The sequence below is a fragment of the Stenella coeruleoalba genome, assembly GCF_951394435.1.
Source record: "Stenella coeruleoalba genome assembly, chromosome: 9".
Taxonomy (NCBI): domain Eukaryota; kingdom Metazoa; phylum Chordata; class Mammalia; order Artiodactyla; family Delphinidae; genus Stenella; species Stenella coeruleoalba.
This window is the reverse complement of record NC_137155.1, coordinates 22,281,216-22,304,358: the sequence shown is the minus strand read 5'-3', so window position 1 is coordinate 22,304,358 and position 23,143 is coordinate 22,281,216. Positions and strand designations below refer to the sequence as shown.

The following is a 23,143-nucleotide window of genomic DNA, read 5'->3' as shown; positions in this document are numbered from 1 at the left end:
GGCACGAACCCATGTGCCCTGCATCAGCAGGCAGACTCTCAACCACTGCGCCACCAGGTAAGCCCCATTTTTCTTTTTAAAATGATTTTTAGTCAAGTATTACATTTCATACATTAGGTGGACTATATTATAGTTTACATTTGCTTAAAAGTCTTCCATAAGTATTATATAGGATACAGCAGAATTGACTAAGAGTACGTATATTTATAGTCTTATGTGTACAAATACTGAAAATGAACATATATGGTAAAATATTTGTAATTAATTTAACTAGATTATTAACAAATCACATATAGACACATTGGTTCTAAAAGAGATTATTTTCCCAGATTAAAAAGAGTAAAAAAATAACCCACCATGGTATTCAAAGAAAAGGTTTCATGGTAAAATATTTCACAAAAATAATTGTTATTTTAACTTCCTACTATTTCTGGTCACCAGCACAGTTCATAAGGTGACCAATGATTACATCACTTCTTAACAATGGCCTGACAAATTATGCATAGACTTTTTAGAAGCTGGTGACATGAATTGAGAAAAAAAAAGAAAGCATCATTCTTAGTAGCATTTTTTAAATTTAATGCCCTTAACTATGAATATTTTTTAAACTTAGAGACCAGAGAATTTATCATAGAGGATACAAATATAATAAATGTATATCGATTTGCTTAAAAGAAGTGACTATTCAGACAAGGTCTTCTACCCACTTGGGTCTACTCACATTTCAGACATTTTTTTTTCATATCTTGTTTTAATGAAACAACACTTCTGGCAAGTCCTGTGTTTGATTTCCTAATACGTACAAAAACCTGCTATTTGAGTGGCAGATTCACCAGCCAGAAGCTGGCTCTGAACATGTCAGATATATTGGCACAAGCAGAGCTCAGGTGCTGTTGGAAGTCCCTGCCAGCAGGTCAAAGTCAGCTCAGAGTTGGAACCAGAGCCAGGAATTACATCTGGGTCATCAGGCACTGCGAGCAATCATTGCAGCAGGATCAGATTTCAGACAAGCAGTCATAGTCGATGGCCTGTCACAGGTGTGCTTCGTAGACATGAGTGCATAGCGGGTGGTGAGAAACGTAAAGCAAGCAGTCAATCAATGTTTATCTCTTTCTGCTTTTTGTATCTTTTACATAAATACTGGCCAATCACAGAAGACGAAATGTGGAATCCTAAGTCTGTGAGCTGCCCACAATTGATAAAATGATACATGATAAAAAAAATTGCCCCCAGATTAATAAAAACAGATATTTTTATAATACCACAGCTTATTTCTGCTTTTCTGTGTGCTCCGATTTTACACTTTAAACTGCTATATTTAAATTTTCGTTTCTTTCCTTTATTGGTACTTTAAAATTTGTATTACAATTTCATTCACAGCTATTGTATTATTGCATGTATTCTAAAGATAGATTAAAGAATTCCCATTTCAGTCATGTAATTGAGCTCTTTTCATTATAGATTTTGATTTTAGAAAATCCTAACATATGTGTTAATTTTAAAATATACTTTCTTTTCAATTAAGAGTAATTAAACTACCTTAAAGAGTTAAAATGGAATTCCAGACCTTCAAGTCAGTTTATAATTGTACTTGTACATTAATACCCGATATGTTTTACATTTCCTCATATCTGATGATTATCTTTTAAAGTCTCCATTATATTAAATATATACAAGAAACTCACTATTGCAATAATGTGGAGAAGTCAGTTTTACAGGACGACTTCAGAGACAAACTGTCTTCGGAAGAAAGCCTTTCTCCATGTGAGTAACCAAATTCACTTGAAAAGGATGTAAGATAAACTCACTACACATCAAAGTTTGTTTCTTAGGTTATAGTTTGTATTAAAGTTCAACTTTCATACTATAAAATTCTTCTAACAACAATTTAATTTTTTAATCTGAAATACCTAGTGTGTAGTGCTACTTGGTAGTTTGTCACGTCATTCTCTAGAGTGGTTATTAAATAGACCTGAGCAACATATAGCAGAATAAGATCATCTACACAAAGCACATTTACATCTAAAAAAAGAGAGAGACCTAAGTTATTCAAAACTGAGGAAAGCTCTAAGTGAAAAATCAAAAAATAAAACTGATTACTGAGATAATGGGGCTTCACCTTATAAAAAACAAGTGTATCTTAAAAATTACCTATTTTTCATAATAAAATGTAAATGTGCTCCTCAGCCAAAAAATGTAAAATTATATTTAAGTGTGTGGTATAATTTTCTAATAAAATCCAAGTAAAATTAATAATACTCAATAGTTGTAAAAGATATCTAGGTTTATTTGAATGTTTCAAAGTGGTCAAAAGAAAAAATAAGCACCACTTAATAAAAGAAAACAAGTATCAAAAATCCTCCTTTTTCTAACAGGCTACAGCTTAATTTTCTTTTAGACTCTTATCATTCCCTAACATTTGTGAAAACTACAAATATTTGGTTTTTCAAATGGAAATTGAAAGGTTATACAGACACATATGATGAAATTGAGAAAAAAGATTCAAAATGTGGTCACAGTGAGGCAGGAGACAAGGCAAACGGTTCGAGTTCGTTCCTTGTGGATCGATACTCCGAGATGGGAATAACAGGACAATTGAGAGAGGAGGCTGGGCCCTGCCCAGATAGAAGATAAGAGACCACATATTCCTCATTCTTGAAGTAGGGAGACCTCCCTGACTACACATGTGCAGAAAGGCTCCTTGGAGCTCAAAAGGGGAGTGATGCCAACTAATGCTCACTTACCCATAGGCCCCTTCGGTAGAATCCATCTTGGTTAAGAGATTCGCACGCACACATGGGAAAATCCTGAGATACACTAAATGTGGACTTCGAACGAGGCAAATGAAAATGATTGGTCAAAGGAAACACGGAAGAAATGCCCCATAAAAGTGATTCAAACTGTCACGAGGGCACGACTCTCTCTCTGAGCCCGCCTGTGTGTCTATCCACATGTACTGTACTCTTTTTTTCCTAATAAATACTTTACTTGTTTCACTACTTTCTGTCTTTGTGGGAATTCTTCTTCTGCAAAGCCATAGGGCCAGGGCCTTGTCACTGACTACTGGTCTAGTGGCTAGGATTCGGTGCTCTCACTGCCGCGACCCAATCTCAATCACTGCCAGGGAACCGAAACCCTGTTTCAAGCTGCTGCAGGCAGATGCCACCTGAGATCACTAGCAAACAAATTGAGGCAAGGAAAGAAAAACAAATATATGTATGCATAAATTTTTTTCAGTCACTCTGCTAAAAATTTTTCAGTTTTTTTTAACCTATTTTTATCCTCACGACAGTCTTACATGATAAGCATAATTTTACAAGCGAATTGAGACTTTGAGAACAAAGAGTCTGAGGTCAGAGCGCTAATAACAGACAAAACAACAATTTGATTCTAAATTCGGTTGCCTTCAAAAACTTTGTTTTTTTCTCTTTATACCTCAAAATGTCCTGTAATATTTGTAATAGCAAATTTTTGCATAACAAGCTTAAGCAATCATCGGTATTTATTAATGCCCCTAGTTTCCTGTATGGTGACTGCATCACTCCCTTTCCACAGTTCAAGCTGCTGTACTTGCAGCTCCTCATCTGACTGTGCACAGATAGTAAAGGACTAAAGTGGAGAAGGAGATCTGTGTCCGGCCAAGTGCTCACTCAACTAAGCTTAATGGCCTACTGCACCAATTCTAACATGCCACTCAGAAGCCAATGACTGCTACTAAACTCTTTTGCCCTTTGACATTCCTCTAAGACTCCCTGGTCAAATTACCAGGGAAACCAGTGATGGTACTTCTCTTTCTCTCACAAAGTGTAGCTGTTCTAAACACTCAGATTTCCATTAACTGAAGTTTAAGTTGATGAACAGAACAATTCTCTACTACAAAAATTTGGGAATCGCTGAACATGAAATAACACACCATCAACTTATTTCATTTGCCCAACTCCTTTTCATACTTCCTAAGTATCCACAATGTCCCTAAAGTTTTGCCTGTAGACCTACATCAAAATCACCTAGGGTACGTATTAAAATGCAGACTCCTTGATCTACCTAATGTATTAAATCTCTAGGCATGGTACCTAGGAATCTGTTTTTTTAACATACTTCCTTGAGGATTTTTACATACATTAATATTACATATAAGTTTATTTACATTTATTAATATTACTATTTCAGACAAATCAACAAAATTACAAAGAAACCAACCACACTGGCCAATAGGCCACAGGATCTAAAATTAAGATAGGAGACAATGCAGATCAAGGATTCCTGGCATCAGCAGTTATCTTGCACATTTAGCTAGCTAAGAAATCCTTGGTGAAGGGGTTTCCAGGAATGCAATAGTCAGAAAGTAGTCAATGAAATCATTATTTTCAGGAAGACTGTATAGAAATAATTTAGTGGATAATTTTATCTCCTTTATGTTCTCAGTTTTCAGATTTTTCTTACTTTTATAAATATTATATATATTAATTTTAATATATACAAATCTATATAAGAATTACATAAATACATACATGAATATTATAAATATAAGACAGTGAAATTACCTAAACTGGTCTATTTTGCGATACTCTATGCAAGCAGAGTAAAAATTTCAAATGACTAAGTGTTTACAAAATGTTATGGTCAAAACTCTTACGGCTATACTAGGAAGGCTACTCAAATTAGAACTGATTTGTCTTTCTTCTTCAGAATCAGTCATTTGCAAATTGAGGCAAATTGAGGCAAATTGAGCCACTGTAGGTGAACTGTAGGATTCTAAGGTGATGGGACTGTAAATGTATTTAGTTCTTACTTAGTACTTCAAGACAAAATTATAAAATTGGTCACTTAATTGTCAGCATATGCTTGGTGTCTCTGACAGTGGGATTTGATGAGATTCATTAAATTAAAATGGTATCAATTTTAACTAGCATTATGAGTCAGGATAATATGCAACATAGAAAAATTCCATTTTGCTTTTTTTCTCCCTCTAATCTGATATCTATAAAAATGCCTACTGCAATAGGATGGTTGTTTTTCATTTACTGTAGTTAATGAACCCACTGAATTCTCTAATATTATTTAAAACTGTGCATTGAGAAAACACAACTGCAGTACATAAAATCAGCTAAAGAATATCCTGTGCCTCAGGCATATTGTTATACTGTCTTTACTATAACCAGAATATCGAAATTTGTCTTTATGTCACAGGAAATAATTATGTTTAACTTTTATTTCATTTAACAATCAAAAACTCTCTCAAGACTATGTTATTTGCTTTTTTATTTTCCTATTTTTGCATTGCATATTAGGTAAACAATGAAGGTGACTTCCCTTAAATTGCTTATTTAGTACACATTATAAATCTCATAGGATATGCTATGTTTTATAGAATTTAATTAGATGCATTTCTTGGAGAAGCCACTCCCTCTGTGTATATATCTTGGGCTTAATTTACTGATACCTAAATCTTTAACTTGAGAGATAATTACAAAGATAAATACTAATTCAGAATCCATCAGAATGTAAAAATAATTTAAATCCCTTCATTCATGGAACATTATTTAATTAAGCACCAATGGGTTAACCATTGAATTTATCAGGAAAAAAAGTGTATGCTTTTGGTATTTTTGCTATAACCGTAAGTAGACTCGCAAACACAAAATTTGTGCTGTAAGTACATTTTACAGCTTTACACTCGTTAGACAACTTCCATTCTTACAACAGTTTTAATTTTCTTCAACTTTTGTTGAAGAGTTTTTGTGTAAATCAAGATAATGTGTGAAAAGTGCTTCAAACATTTGACATGCAAATATAAGGTATTTTTTCTTTATTAATATTAGATGCATTTCTATTTTTCTTTAGACTGGGGATGGGAAAGACTAATGTTAAATAAATTTGGAATTTTTTAAAGTTTAGAATTCATCCTAATTCAATGATTTGGATGAAACTTTTAAAATTACATGATTTAAAAGTAATTCAGTTTGGAAAATTAAAACTATCAGCAAGAGGAAAATGTAAATTTTCCTCAAATGGGATTATTTTTGTTCATAGAGGTCACTTAAGATTAGCTGAATGAGTAAAATTAATTAAGGAATTTAAATTGAAATTTGCATATAGGCACAATCTAAGTAGGTTTATATGCTATTGACATTGACTATGTGACTCCAGTTTTGAGAAAATTTGAGAACTCCCAGAAGGTTGAAGCAAACTAGTTAAAATTGGTGAGGGGGTGGAAAATAGGAAAGGAAACCAGAATTTCAAATCTCCAGCACGTCATCAAATCACTTCCCACCCATCAAACAAGTGGAGCCTGGTGATAAGCAGTTTGGGAAGAGAACCTGTTATCCAGCAGATGTCAGTACAACAAATCAAAATGAAAGACACAGAGAGGCTAAGAAGAATTGGAAATGCAACCAGAGCCCTCAGCAAATTGGATTGAAGTCCTAGGCTAGTCCTGAGTTAATGGGGAATAAGGGATTCTACTGAAAGACTTAGCAGGATGGCTACAAAGAGTGGCTGGTAAATGATGTGTGAAGGCTAATTCCTCATTGTGTGTCCCAAAGGGTAAAGTTACTATAGAAAGTTTTTAACAGACTGGTGTAGAACACTTTCAGTAGAGCCTCTAGTGGCCCAGAATCTGCTCTTTCTAAGACACAAGAGCCACAGAAATTGACCACTGCTTGTGCTTCACCAAGACATTATAGCATTTGAAGGGTGATGTTTTCCTGGACTGGAGGTTCACTTTCTTAAAATTCAAAGCTAGTACAGTGTTCATTAACTTTGCTGTCTCGTTCACATCTTGGGGAATAACCCAATCCCAGGGACATTATAATGTGTTTGCCAGAAATTCTTTATTAATTTTGTTCAGCTGTTCAGGAATTCACCCAGCATTTATTAAATACTTGCTAAGTTCTTCCCACTAAATTAAATATATCTCTTTATGTGTCTGTATCTCCCTCTGCCATTATAGGTAACTCTAAGCACATTTACACAGATATATATTTTTACATATATATATACATATATATGTATATATATATATATATTGCATGTAAATATGCAATGGTAAATCTCAGTATCTAAAGATCACCAGGAACACACCTACAGTCAAACTTGTTTATGTTTATGAACTTGCTGTAGTAAGAGAAATCGTGTACCATGAGAATTACGGCATATATAAGTAAGAGGAAGTTAGGGTAAGATTATTATAGACTTGATCCTATGCTGAGTAATTTGGAGCAAAATTTAAGGAAGTATGGGTTTGTATGGGACTGGGTGCTGTCAGGTATTAAGGCTAATTTGTGATTTGAGTATCTTATTTATTTTTATCTAGGCCATTTAGATTAGCTGAATAAGTAAAATTAATTAAGGTATTTAAATTGAAATCTGCATATAGGCACAATCTAAGTAGATTTATATGCTATTGACATTCACTATGTGACTCCAGTTTTGAGAAAATTTGAGAACTCCCAGAATTTTGAAGAAAACGAGATAAAATTGGTGAGGGAGGAGGAAGAAGTCAAGTTAGGCCAGAGTTGTTATTCGAAAAGCATTAGCGTTCATATCAGCCAGGAGAGAGAGATGTTTGGTCATTATGATGTTTACATTTGTGGTGGTTTGTATTGTTCTATCATAGTCGCAGAATGATCTCACCTAATGTTAACATTCTCTGAAGTTCTTAATGCCCAACAGGGCACACCACAACTCAGTTGTGAGATGCTGAGCTGACTATAAGCTATCAGCAGCTATATATACAATTTTTCTTTCTCAGTAGCTACACGAAATAATCAAATTTTTACATCATAGCAGCTTAATTAATACCTGCTTAATATAGAAAGTATAAATCTGAGATGAGTCTTACAAGCATGTAGGAAGAAATTTTAAAATCATCCAATACCTCTATACTTAGTAAAATAGATAATATGATAAACCTGTGGTAAGAGAGCTTGTAGTACTGCTTTGTCAGATATTTTGAGAAGCATTTGAGGTATAACTTTTTTTAAAAAAAGACACACTTTGAAAAGAAAAGAACAAGAAATGTAAGCACAATATGAGTCTTTGAGGAGTTTAGAGTCTAAGAAAATTTACTAACTTTATAATTGGCTAGTGACGCAAGGTACAGAGTTTTTGTGTAAATCAAGATAATGTGTGAAAAGTGCTTCAAACATTTGACATGCAAATATAAGGTATTTTTTCTTTATTAATATTAGATGCATTTCTATTTTTCTTTAGACTGGGGATGGGAAAGACTAATGTTAAATAAATTTGGAATTTTTTAAAGTTCAGAATTCATCCTAATTCAATGATTTGGATGAAACTTTTAAAATTACATGATTTAAAAGTAATTCAGTTTGGAAAATTAAAACTATCAGCAAGAGGAAAATGTAAATTTTCCCCTCAAATTGCTACATTTATCTTCTGGATGAGTTTTACCCATTTTTCTCCATACAGTTTCATGAAAAGCAGATGTTATAACCATGAAATGGACTTATTAAACCCTTGGCTTAGAGTAAATCACATGTCCTGCAGACAGCTGCCAAGAGCTAACCATAGAAAAAAATAATTTGTGGGACACAATGTGGTAGAATAACTTCAATTGCCCTATACTGCCTGCAAAGGTAAAAGTGAAGAGAAACTACTGGAAGTTATTGGAAGAAGAAAAAAAATCTGTAGCATTTCATGGGTAAAGAATGCACTTGAAAGTTCTGCCTAAAAAGAACAATCATAACAGTTATTTTGATGATTTTTTGAGTAGTGTTTTTGGACTTCTATTGTCATCTGGGTTTTATATGTTATGGTAGTTATAGAAGTTGCATTGAAATTATGAGATATATACATTGTTGAAACTATCTCTGAACAGCAATATCTAAGGGGAGAAAAGCAGACTTGGTGTGATTTTTGCCAGTAACCATTTTGTGTGATTACTGTCATCCTCATTTTGATAACATTTAATAAAATTAATTGCCCTTATATACTCACATTTATCCTCATAATGGATGATACTATAATGTCATATACTATAATCTAACTAGACCAACAAAGTGTATGTGAAGGTCTTCTTAGTTCAATGTTCCTGTGAACCCATAACCTTTGAATTTGATCGGTTTAAATCCCCTCTACAGATTTAGTCTCATTTCAACCTCTGGGATTAATCAAATTTCTAACTAGAGGGAGTTTAAGGAACCCTATGTAAGTAAGTCAGCAATTTAGTTTCAAACAAAATTTGCAGCGCCCCTATGTGAAGTTCATTTAATCAAAATTTCAACCATTGATTTATTTCTTTTGATGTGTAATTTCAGCTAGCTGGCAGTACTTGGCTCATCTTTCTGCACCTTCAAAATTCCCTCAATAGCTATGTGGATTGAAAAGGAAAAAAATAAATCTCAGTTGATTTTCAGATGACATGATCATGTAATAGAAAATCCTAAGGAATCCACTACAAGTAGAATTTCCGAGTCATGTGATGACTCTATGTTTAAGTTACTGAGGAACTGCCGAAGTGTTTTTCAAAATGGCTGCACTATTTTACATTCCGACCAGCAATATATGAGGGTTCCAATTTCTCCACATGCCTATACTTTTTATTACCTATCTTTTTGATCATAGCCATCTTAAAATGTGTGAAGTAGCATCTCGTGGTTTTGCTTGGCATTTTTCTAACGACTAATGGTGCTAAGTATCTATTCATGTGCTTATTTGCCATTTATATATCTTCCTTTGAGAAATTTTAAATTCATATCCTTTGCTCATTTTTAATTAGGGTATTTGTCTTTTTACTATGGAATTATAAAAGCTCTCTGGGCTCTGGCCACTGAAAGAATTATAAGCAAATCACCTTTTAGATACAAATATAACTGAGAAGAAATTAGCATTTCCTTGCAACTACTAAATAAATCAAAATAAACATTTTAATGATATTTATCTGAAGACATGGTTAAATTTTAGTTTAAAATTTAGTTTAAACTTTGGCCCTTTTAATGTCAAATATTTTTTCCATAAATAAAAAATTTCAAAATCTTTTGTATTTGTTCTCAATATGCATCAAGAGGAGGGTGAACTGGACAAATATCAAGCTATTAGGAAATAAAAAGGAACATTGTGAGGTTAAAAAGACAAATTACTTTCATAAGAAAAACATGATCAAAAAATTAATAACTTCAATATATATGCAGTGAAAAGAACGTTGGATACTTTGTAAAATGTAATAAAAAGTAGAAGACAAATTGAATGTTTTCTAAGAAATCAGAGGAAAAGGATAGACATAATATTGAAAAACTAAAAGATGTAGAGAAGATTAGGTGAACCAATTAACTTATAATTCAAGAAGAAGCAAATGGAGACTGGCTAATAATGAAAAAATAAAGGGATATTTAGGAAACTGTAGGATGTACATATTGATACAAGGAAAATAAACTAAAAAAAAGCAATATTGAGACACAGCTTAGTGCCTAAGACTGATATTATTTTTTTAAGTTAAGAATAACAGGAGGGCTTCCCTGGTGGCGCAGTGGTTGAGAGTCTGCCTGCCGATGCAGGGGACACGGGTTCATGCCGCGGTCTGGGAAGATCCGACATGCCGCGGAGCAGCTGGGCCCGTGAGCCATGGCCGCTGAGCCTGCGCGTCCACAGCCTGTGCTCCGCAACAGGAGAGGCCGCAACAGTGAGAGGCCCATGTATCGCAAAAAAAGAAAAAAAAAGAGAGAGAGAATAAAAGGAAAGTTGAAAAGAGATTCTAGATTGTCAATATTTGCCTGCAGAATAATTACATGAGGCTAATCTAAAATTTTTATTCACTACTAGGTTACAGAAGACAATGATCAATCTACACAGCAGTTTCTTTCTTTTTTTTTTTTTTTAATATTTATTCATTCATTTGGTTGCACCGGGTCTTAGTTGCGGCCTGCGGGATCTATTTCCCTGACGTGAGATCGAACCCAGGCCCCCTGCATTGGGATCGTGAAGTCTTAACCGCTGGACCATCAGGGAAGTCCCCACAGAGTGGTTTCTTGAAAAGTGATTTGGATCAGCTTGAATGGCATTTTTTCGCCAAAGGAAAAAAAAAACATATTTTCAGCTACATAAGAGCTTAGAAATGAACACTACGGGGCAATAAAGTCAGTATATATCAAAACTTAAAAGATACTGTTAAAAAGAAAAACATATATAGTAGATATACTTAAAATTATTAATGTAAATGAGCAATTTAACCTTTAAAGAATGTAGAATAGGAAGACATTAAACCCAAATAAGGCAGATGCCCTCCCTCTAAAAAGATAAAGCAGAAATTAATAAAGTAGATAATAAAACAAAACTAAAAATTTTGATTTGATTAATAAATGTTTGTCTAAAAAATAGAATCTTAGCAAGAAAAGTTACATAGAAAAGAAAAGATGATTAACTCAGCATTCAGTAAAAGAAAGAAGACAAACAAAATAACCATAGAGAAATAGGAAGAATCAATGTAGTAAATGCAGACATTTATAAATGGTAAATTATAACACTAATAAAAAACTGAAAAACTTTTCCTTCATATAGAGTTCAGTAAGGAAATTTTCTAAGAGGGGTAAATCAAGTTAACAACAATAAAGAAATAACAAATACAGAAAACTAAAAATTGTATATACTAATATCAAAGAAACGATTTTAACAAAAACCAGAGAATACTATGCAATGCCGTACTAATTTGAATTAAGTATCAATTATGTGAAATATTTTCTGAGAAAATTTTCTGAGAAAATAAAATTATTAAAAGTGACCTAAGTTAAACAATAACCAAGCAAGAAAAGTAAATGTTTTAAAATCAACCTTGTAAAAAAGTTCATCTTATAAAATTTTAAAGATAGCAAAGAGAAAAGTATACCCCAAAGAAAATAAAAATCTCCCCCATAAGAAAAAGAGGAAAAGTGTCCTAATTTATTTCACAACGCTATGAAATCTCTAATGCCATTTTGATGATGACGGATTTACTAGTATCCAATGTACCACCTGACATAAACAAGTAGAAATCTGGTTAAACATAAGAAACAACAGCTTTTAGATATTGGAAAAAAGGTGACTCAGGACTCTGACTCTTGAAAGAAGAAACAAATGAGATGATTTTTACTATTGCCTTAGCTTTCTCAGAAGAGTTTTGGACAGTAAAATGGGCTGGAGGTTGGGAGCAACTCAAGTAGGGCACAGCTGTCTAGCTGTGTTGTGGAATCAATGATCAGAGTTCAGGGAGACTATAGCAGAAGTAACTTTTGGTGCAGAGTATCAGAAAAGAAGGAGCCATAAGAAGAAAGGGATCCTGAAACCTGCATAGGATTCTCCTTGAATGAACAATAAGGGTTGCATGTATAGTAATTCTCCATTATGCTAAAAAAAAAAACTACCAGGAGGCAATAAGGTAAACAATTCCCAGACTGGGCTAAGAGACATGCAGGTATGACCAGCCAGAATGAAGGGACCACATCAGACGTCGTGGAAATTCAGTAGAGGCCATGGAAGTCTAAGCCTTTCTAGCAGGGCTAACCTAGTCCTAAATGAAAAGCTACTCTAAACCCACCCTAAACAGTCATGGAGAAGAACTGAGGCTCCTGCCAACAGTCAGCCATGTGAATGACCTCCTTGGAAGTAGAGCTTCTATCTCCAAACAAACCTTCAGATGACTGCATTCCTGGCCAATATCTGATGGCAACTACATGAGAGACTGTGGGTCAGAATTCCTGATCCACAAACCTAAGAGAGATAAGGTTTACTGTTGTTTAGCTGCTAAACTTTAGAGTGATCTGTTACATAAAAATACATAATTAAAACACCAAGATGAACCCAGTTACCTTCACCGATTAGTGTTCAATCTACGACACCAGAAGCCAATGCTAAGTCCCAATTTCTATCATCCCTTGGGTGGACCAACCAGTTACTTGGGGGGTCATTATTTCATTGGACCCCTTCCATAAATAGAAGGGAATTCACTGTCCTCCTAAGAAAATATAAAAATCTAGGTACAGATTTGTCTTTCTTGCTGGAAGGACTTATTAGTCAACTTACAAAATACTTATTTCATCACCGTGGCATGCCCACAATATGGTGTTTCACCTGGGGATATAATTCATGGCAAAAATTGTGGTATTGATCCCACGTGCACAGAGATTGGTCTTTCATCGTTACTCATCTATAGAGGGCCCCATTTTGATAGAGCAGTGGAACAGCCTGCTGAAGGCTCACATACAATCCCAGCTGAGAGACGACACACTGCAAGTTTGTGTACAAATTTACAGGATGTAGTATATCCTTTAAACCCACAACCAATAAATATATTGCCACTCTCCCATAAGTAGGTGTGGAGAGAGAGAGGAGGGCTCCTGACAGAAGTCAGGAGAGAGACAGGAGTGCTCTTACTATTCTACTTAATAACTCACTGGAAAAAAAAAAAAGTTTGCTTCACCATCCTACAACCTTGAAACTAATGGATTTGGAAGTCCTACTGGCCAAGAGAGGACTTCTTCCAAAGTATATGCATTCAAGTTTCTAATGAATTGGAAGCTAAGTATGCCCATGTCCACTATCTAGTAGATCTTCACTTGTTTTTTCCCAATTAATTATATAAAATAGTTTTTACAAAGTAAGATTACTTCTAAGATTTGATTATCAATTATACACATAATGCCTCCCATAAATGTGAAAGTATTCTCTGCATAGAAAACATTTAAAATTGCCAGGTGAGAGATAAATAACCAATCAGTAAAATAATGTATCTCTAAAATTAACATCATGGACTTTAATTACATTGCCTCTCTTTTTATATAATACATCCTAAGAAGAATCTCTCATTTAGAAATTTACATGATAATTAATGTGAATTCCACTTGAATCTATTTATGTCATCTAATCTATACAATCGTATCAGTAATGTTACCACCCACCATTTAAAAACCATGTTCTTTCTTGTCCTACATCCACCTCTTCTCAACTTTCAGGAATGGTGGCTCATTCTGCTTCTGGTTCTCTTAAAATTCACATTTTCTTTTCCCCAGGGCCATTTGCCTGTATGGGTTCAGTGAATCATTAAACTGCAATCTCATTTCTCTAGATCATTAACTTCACTTTTGTCCTTTCTTCATTAAAATTTTGATTTTTTTTTGGCAGAAAATTATTCATGAGGAAATGTCATCTTAGCTACCATGTTCAGGCACTTTCAGTTTGAAGCCAAAGACAATTATAGTGAATAATAAGTTACACCTTTTAAATTGAGGTGGTTGACCATGCGGATATTTCTGGGTATGTTAATTCAGCATGTATATAACACCTAAAATAATTAAGAGTTATAATTTTTACTAATTTGTTATTATTATTAACATCAGATTTTATGCTGAGAATAAGAATGTAAGACACAGTTTCTGCCTCTGAGGCACTCACAGGCTAGTAGAGTCACGTTGAGAAATGTAAATCCCTGGGGTATCTGACAAAGATTCATTACACTTAGAAATCCCCCTATTAAGTCTTTGTATTTTGGTATATGATCTTCTTGAGTCAGAACAATTTCACAGTGTCCAACTTAAATTGAAGCTGGTTTAGATCACATTTTATATTACTTTTATTTTTATTTTTGATAGTTACAGTATAAATTTGATCATCTCTCAAGTTATATCAAAATAAATTTGTCCACATCAAACAAACCAATATAAATGGTTAACAAACCAATATAATTTTTTCCAACATTATTGTCACAACCATGAAGGTTTTTAATTCCTTAGGTTTGGGAATCATTAAAGACCTGATTCTGTTGAGGTGTATGTCAATTTGTGATAACACCTCCCTAGAAATGAAGCGCTGAATCGTATGTGCAGACCCTGTTTAAAAATAAAAGATGAAAGAGACAAAGAGGGGAGAGAGGAATTAAAAGAAGAAAATGGTAAGGAAATATAAAAGCAAGCAACAGAACTAAACTAAATTTTGTCTTTTAAATTCCTTACATTTAAAAAAAATACAGGAATTTATTGCAATTTGTTTTGGTGGGTGATACTAAACAGATTTATTGCAATTTAATATTTGATTTCTACACTTAGTTTGGGGAATAAGGCAGTGTTGTAAAAGAGCAACTGTACTAAAATAATTAGTAAGAGGGGCAGGATAAATCAATCTGGTCAAATAGTGTCCTTAAGATCGATGATTTTTGATATTCTGGATAAATTTTAGCAAATCTCACTTATCTAAAGTTAATTACCTGAAACTGAAAATATTCATAATCTAGTCAAGAAGTCAGAAGAAAACACCCACTCTACCAAAATGTTTTAAGAAACCAAAACATAATTGAAACACATAGCACTGAAAGTCTATGCTTAAATTTCCTAGTTTAAGGGTAAGGGTAAGATTCAGTTGCTTGAAAATTTCTTTATATGGATTTCTCCCTGCCTAACAGTGCTCAATGAATAAAATATCACTATATTTATAAAGTGAATAATTTGGAAATTTTTAAAATTCTTCAGACTGCATGTAATATAAATGGCTATGCTAAAATAAACTTGATGATATGCAGATATACAAGTTCAATTAAATAATGCATGAATTGTAAGGGAATTAAATATGAGCTTAAATAATTTCAGACATATCACACATTTTCCTTACATTATCTTTCTTCAATTATGTAGGAACTTTATAGTATAGAGAGCAACATACTCTATAATTAGTAAATAAATCAATCAACATGGCAGAGTAGTAAGATCCTGAGCTCACCTCCTATCATGGACACACCAAAATTACAACCACATATAGAATTATCTCTGAGAATGACTTAAAGACTGGTATAAGGGATTTTCTACAACTAAAGATATAAAGAAAAGGTCACATCGAGACGGGTGGGAGGGACAGAGACTTGGTCTAGACTGAACCCACACCACCAGTGCAATAACCTACAACAGGGAGGGATATCACAACTGTGGAGGTCCCTTCTGAGGTGTGAGGGGCCCAAGCCCCATGCTGAGCTCCCCAGACCAGGAGACCTGTACCAGGAAGATAAGCCTGCATAGTGTCTGGCTTAGAAAACCAGCGGGGCTTATTTCTGAGAGAGGAGGTCTATGGGACACTGAGACTCTGCTCTTGAAGGGCTTGTGCACAATCTCGCTCACTCTGAGTCCCAGCACAGAGGCAGTAGCTTGAAAAGGGCCTGGGTCACAGGAGAAGTCAATTCATTGACTAATTTTAGAGCATATGCCTGAGGGACAGGGATCTGATAGAACTTTCTCTGGGTACAGAAGCACTGTCAGGTGCCATTTTTTTCTTTTTTAACTCTTTTTCCATCTAGCTGTCTTGGCACTGGCATCAATTCTGTCACTCTCCATCAACTTAGCTAAAGCTGTGGGCCCTGCCCTGGTGTTCCCCTGAGGACCAGCCCCTCCTATCCTGCCCCCCACAGCTAGCCCTTCCAAAGCAGCTTCCATGCTAGGGAGCCAGCTCTGCACACCAGCACACCTGTAGCAGTCATGACCAGACCTCTCAGTCAGTTGTCCTGGGGACCAACCCTGCACATCTGCAAACCCACAGGAGACATGGCTGGGCCTTGTAGCCGCCTGCATGGGATCCAAGCCCATATACCAGTACGCCCAGAGCAAGTGATCCAAACACAACAGGAGGGCGTACCCAGTCCACATAGGAGTACCCCTGGAGCACCTTACTCTTATGACCTTTGGGGATTGTGTCACTGGGTCCCACAGGACACCTTCTACATAAGGCCACCCTTTTAAGAGTATGAGGTATGGCTGATATACCGAATACATAGAAACAAACAAAGAGAGTTAGGAAAAATGGAGAAACGAAGGATACCTTCCAAATGAAAGAGCAAGACAAAACTTCAGGAAAAGAACTAAACAAAACGGAGATAAGCAACTTACCAGATAAAGAATTCAAAGTAATACTCATAAAGATATTCACCAAACTTGGGAGAAGAATGGATGAACTCAATGAGAACTTCAACAAAGAGACAGAAAATATTAAAAAGAGACAATCAGAATGAAGAATACAATAACTGAAATGAAAAATACACTAGAGGAAATCAGATCAGAGGATGAAGAAGAATGAATCAGCAACCTGGAAGACAAGGCAGTGTAAATCACCCAACCAGAACAGCAAAAAGAAAAAAAAATTGAAAAAAAAAAGTGAGGCTAGCTTAAGTGATCTCTGGGACAGCACCAAGTGTACTAACACTTGCATATTAGTTCATTAGTTAGACCCTCTAAGGGGTCTCAGAAGGAAGAGAGAAAGAAAGGGAAAGAAAACCTATTTGAAGAAATGGTGGCTGAAAACTTCCCTAATCTGACGAAAAAATGAGACATTCCAGTTCAGGAAGCACAGAGTTCCAAACGTGATGAACCCAAAGAGATCCACACCAAAACACATTATAATTAAAATGTTGAAAGTTAAAAAGAGAATCTTAAAAGCAGCAAGAAAAAAACAACTAGTTATGTACAAGGAACCCCCATAAGACTATCAGCTGATTTTTCAACAGAAACTTTATAGGACAGAAGGGACTAGCACAATATACTCAAAATACTGGCAGGAAAAAACTTACAATCAAGAATATTCTGCCTGGCAAGGTTATCATTCAGAAGTGAAGGAGAGATAAAGAGTTTCCCAGAAAAGCAAAATCTACATCAGTTTTATAAGAAATGTTAAAGGAACTTCTTTAATAGGTCATAACTAGAAACAAGAAAATTATGAAAGAAAAAAATCTCACTGGTAAAGGCAAACTTACAGTTAGACTAGCGGATCAACCACCTATAAAGCTAGTATGAAGGTTAAAAGACAAAAGCAGTAAAATTATCTATATCTAAAGTAATTAGCTAAGTGATACACAACATAAAAAGATGTAAAATGTGGGCTTCCCTGGTGGCGCAGTGGTTGAGAGTCCACCTGCCGATGCAGGGGACACGGGTTCGTGCCCCGGTCTGGGAAGATCCCACATGCCGCAGAGCGGCTGGGCCTGTGAGCCATGGCCTCTGAGCCTGCGCGTCCGGAGCCTGTGCTCCGCAGCGGGAGAGGCCACAACAGTGAGAGGCCCGCGTACCGCAAAAAAAAAAAAAAAAAAAGATGTAAAATGTGACATCAAAACATAAAGCTTGGCAGGGAGTAAAAATGTAGTGCTTTCAGAATATGCTTGAACTTAAATGAACATCAACCTAAAATAGACTGTCATACACATAGGTTGTTAACCTCATGATAATCACAGACCAGAAACCTACAACTGACACACAAAAATAAAAAGAAAGGAGTACAAACATAACACCAAAGAAAGTCATCAAATCACAGTGGATAATGCTAGGTAAATCAGTCAGACAGGGAACTCCCTGGTGGTCCAGTGGTTAGGACTCATGCTTTCACTGCCATGTCCCGGGTTCAATCCTTGGTCAGGGAACTGAGATCCTGCAAGCCGCACGGCTTGGCCAAAAAAATCAGTCAGACAGAGAAAAACAAACATTGCATAATTTCACTTACATGTGGAATCTAAAAAACAGAACAAACAAAACAAAACACAAACAGACTTATAGATACAAAGAACAAACCGGGTAGTTGATGGACAAAATAGGTAAAGAGGATTAAGAGGTACAAACTTCCAGTTATAAAATAAATGTCATGGGAATGTGATGTACAGAATAAGGATTATAGTTAATAATAATGCAGTAACTTTGTATGGTAACAGATGGTTACTAGACATTGTGGTGATCAAATCTGTAAAGTATATAAATGTTGAATCACTATGTTGTACACCTGAAACTAATATAATATCGTACATCAACTACACGTCAATAAAATAAATAAAATAAATATTTTTTAAAAAGTAAATAAAGCAATTCAAGGAGTAATTGGCCTCGTTTGTATACCCATAGGTACACTATTTCTGGACTAGGTAAAATTAGAATGGGAGATCTGATCAAGGATAATCCAGGCAAAAAAGTTGTTCAATACATGGAAAACTTTCATTAATCAAATTGTAGAAGAATGAAAGAATAATTCATAAGATAAAAAATGAGGATCTACCTTTGACATACACTGAAGATACAGCGTATAGTACTCTGAAAACACAAATGTGTTTGAGTCACAGGCATGGAACCTTTCTAGACACAAGTGCCCTTGAGCCTGCAGTTCTACAGAGGGAGATGTGCATCAAAGACTTGCAATTTGAGTTGTGTTTGGTTTCTGATAATCGAAAGGCTTATAGACCAAAATGTCTCTTCAGGTCGTACAAAGATTATATCTGTTAGTGTTAAATTGAAATTCAAATAATTTCTTATTTCATCCTTATTCTGTGAAAGTTTAAAAAATCCTATAAAATATCTAGTGGGTATGTTTTCTGCCTTCCTTTAGTTAAGTGCAGCACTGATGAAAACACTTTTGAATATACAAACTATGCAATTTTCTTCACATAGTTCAAAAGAAAGTCATAAAAAAGCCCTGGGTTATTTAATCTATGGAATATACTAAGAGAAATCAAAGCTGGCTGTTTTGAAAATTTACACTTTTAATATAAATTTCATCAAAATACTCCATTGCAGATAAAATTCTGGACTTAAGGACAATAAGCTTGATTTAGCAAAATGTTTCGTATGTTCTAAGAAACTTCCTTTAACACACTACTTTTTGTAATTGTTACAATGTAGATTTGGGGCAATATAGAGATTGTTTAAGTGAATTATGGCATCTGATTCTTAGTATTCTATTTTTCAAGGTAATAATATTTAGACATTAAGGAGGACAAGGATAATTTCAGAGAGATGTTTGAATAATAAGGAGCATATAGCCCATACCAGATGCTTTATCTTATTCTATCCTTCTAATCATGACTGTTTAGAAATCCATATATTCTTGCAGTTCCCTGAAAGTTCCTGTGTACATGTATTCATGTTTGCATGTACATCTGAAATATATCTATGCTAGTGTATAACTATGCTATGGGTGAATAAAAAATGGTTTTAATTAAATTTTTTAAAAAAGAATTCCTTTTCCATAAATCCAACTAGTAAAATAAGTACATATCAAAGTATATGACTGCATTATACATTCCAAGGTGTTTTTCTAGTATGTAGAATCACTTTTCTGTCTAAACAAATTTGAATTTTATGGATATGCTGAAGTGCAATATATACCCTACAAACATCTCATTTCTGACATTTACTTGCTTCTTCTTGAGAACATGGGAATCACAAGTGCACAGGTTTTTACCACTAATATCACTAAGTAAAAAACAAACATGACACATGAAAAGATGCTCAGTATTGCTAACCATCAGGGAAATGTAAATCAAAACTACAATGAGACATCACCTGACACCTGTCAGAATGGCTATCATCAAAAAGGACACAAACAACAAATGTTGGAGAGGATGTGGAAAAAAGGGAAACTTTGTACACTATTGGTGGGAATGTAAGTTAGTGCGGCCACTGTGAAAAACAGTATGGAGGTTTTTCAAAAGACTGGAAATAGACCTACCATATGACCCAGCAATTCCACTCCTGGGTATATATCTGAAAAAAAAAACATAAACACTAATTCTAAAACATATATGCATTCCAATGTTCATAGCAGCATTATTTAAAACTGCCAAGATATGGAAGAAAACTAAGTGTTCATCAAAATATGAATTGATAAAAAAGATGTGAGATATATATATATATATATATATATATATATATATATATATATATATATAAAACACACACACAATGGAATAGTAGTCAGCCATAAAAAAGAATGAAATTTTGCCACTTGCAGCAACATGGATGGCCTTGGAGGGCTTTATGCTAAGTGAAATAAGTCAGACAAAGACAAATACTGTATGATATCACTTACATGTGGAATCTAAAAAATACAACAAACGTGATTATAACACTTCTTTTTAGAAGCAGACTCACAGATATACAGAACAAACCAGTGGTTACCAGTACCAGGGAAGGCAATATAGGGGTGAGGGAGTGGGACTTAAAAACTACTGGGGTAAGATAGGCTACAAGGATGTATTGTACAACACAAGGAATATAGCCAATATTTGTAAAAATTATAAATGGAATGTAACTTTTAAAATTTTATTAAAAATAAAAGAAATTTTAAAAAGAGAGAAAACAAGCAAAAGAAAGAAAGAAAGAAAAAGAAAGAATGAAAGAAACACAGAGGGCAAGCTTCAATACAAAGGAAAGGAACCAATATCTTCTAGTACTATCTGCTGCACCAGATTCAGTGAGTTACCTCATTGAAACCATACAATAATGCTGTGAAGTAAATTCTCACTCTATTTCACAGATTAGGAAATTCTTAGAGGAAATAAGCAATATTCCTAATGTTAACCTACTAGGAAATATATAAAATTGATAGTAAAATCCAAGTCAGTTTGAATCCAGAGACCTCATTATGAAAATAATAAATCACTTTGTACATTCATGGTACTTTTAAAGCTTCTACTATATCCTAAGCACACTACTGGGCATTTCTTATAATTTCACAGTTGCTTCTGCCAAATGTTTTTTCCAATTACACTTAACTTCTTAAAAAAATTATCATTAAGAGTTTGCCTAATTTAAAAAAGCCCATGACATTTAGATGGAGAAAAGATAATTTATTACAACTAGCATAACTAAACTCTGAACCTTTTTTCTTATTTACCTATGTGAAAAATAGAACAATTCATTATAATGTCGGGATTGAAAGTGTGCTATAAACTGTCTTATGGTTGAATTGGGTTACATGAAATATTCTCGATTCAGAGTGATAATACGTGAGGTATATTTAAGGGACATTATACGTGGAAAGAATAATGCTTAACTGATAATAACAGGATTCTGCTTTTAAAATAATGGCTTAGTTTAGCTATAGTTGGGAAACTAGTAATGCATTCTAAGTACAGATATATAAGAATTTATAGAAATATGAAGCTATACAAATAACTGGTTTTATTGAAAAGCTGTAGCTGAAATATTTGCTCTGATCATTCACTGAACAATTTAGATATCCCCAAATGTTACGGCAAGCAATTTATTTCACTACAAGTTCTGGGGGAAAAAGTCATTTTAAAAATCTTCATAGATCTGCACATTCTCTCAAATGTTCTGTACTTATTATTAGACCCTCAGTTTCACCAAGATTGTATTCACCTACGAAATATAAAAAATTTAAATTACAAACTTCAGAAAGCATGGAATGGTTATATGCAATCTGCAAATGGGCACTAATAACAATCCCATTGAGTTCTTCCTGGATAAGTTATTGTGATTCCTCTTTGGTCTTCCCACCAGAGAAAACCATTATCGATATGTCTTTAGTTTACCATCTAAGTCATAGAAATGAAAATCCTCAGAGGAACCAATTATTATTAAGTAACTCAAATGATTGAGTCAGAACAATTCCGCACTTGGAAAGTGTAGTCACTTAGAAAGCTTCTGTTTCTAACTTCAGCTTAGTCTGTGAAAAAATAAAGAAGGCCTTAACAGGTACATGCATTTTCAGATTATAGCTTCAGCTAATGCACAGGAGATCATCCTTCTCCTAAGACTGGCATTTATTTTCTTCGTACAGAATAACGTATCTTATAACTTTACATGCAAAGACCCAGTTTTCAGGGCAGGGCACAATGGCTTATAGCCCATACTGTATTTGGGTTCATTTTATGGCCTCTTATTGCCTTTCAGGGTCAACCATAGTGATTAAAGGGAGAAATATACAAATATATTTAATTTTCTTCTTTTTCATAATATTAAAATATATCTATAAATCATCACATTCATAAATTGAAAACTTTCCAAGGATTTACTTTAACTAATTAAACTAATAGATTCTATAAGCACTGAGTACCATAATATATAATAAAAATATAGTTTATTTTATATTTTCCTTTTTTAATGTGATGTTTTCCAGATTTTAAAAGTGATTTATGTAGTTACTTTTTTGGTAATGAATGCATACCCTACAATGGATAACAATTATAAATTCTATACAAAATATCTAAAAGCTGCTATTTGAAACACCTGTGAGTGATCAAAATCTGGCAGAAGCTACAGATATATAGACCCTTAAAGTAGATAAAAACTCTATAGTTAGTGAGATTTGTGTTTGTGTGAAATTTTTTCCTGAAAAATTTTTTTCTGAGGATTTTCCACTAGTCCACAAGGCAAAGATAACTGACATTCAAATAGAAATG

General features: G+C 34.2%; 1 long non-coding RNA gene across 3 annotated transcripts in view; it reads right to left on the bottom strand.

Annotated features, from left to right (window-relative positions):
• LOC307191442 overlaps positions 1 to 23,143 on the bottom strand; it is a 271,519-nt gene that overhangs the window by 82,539 nt on the left and 165,837 nt on the right. The gene's annotated exons all lie outside the window — the stretch shown is intronic.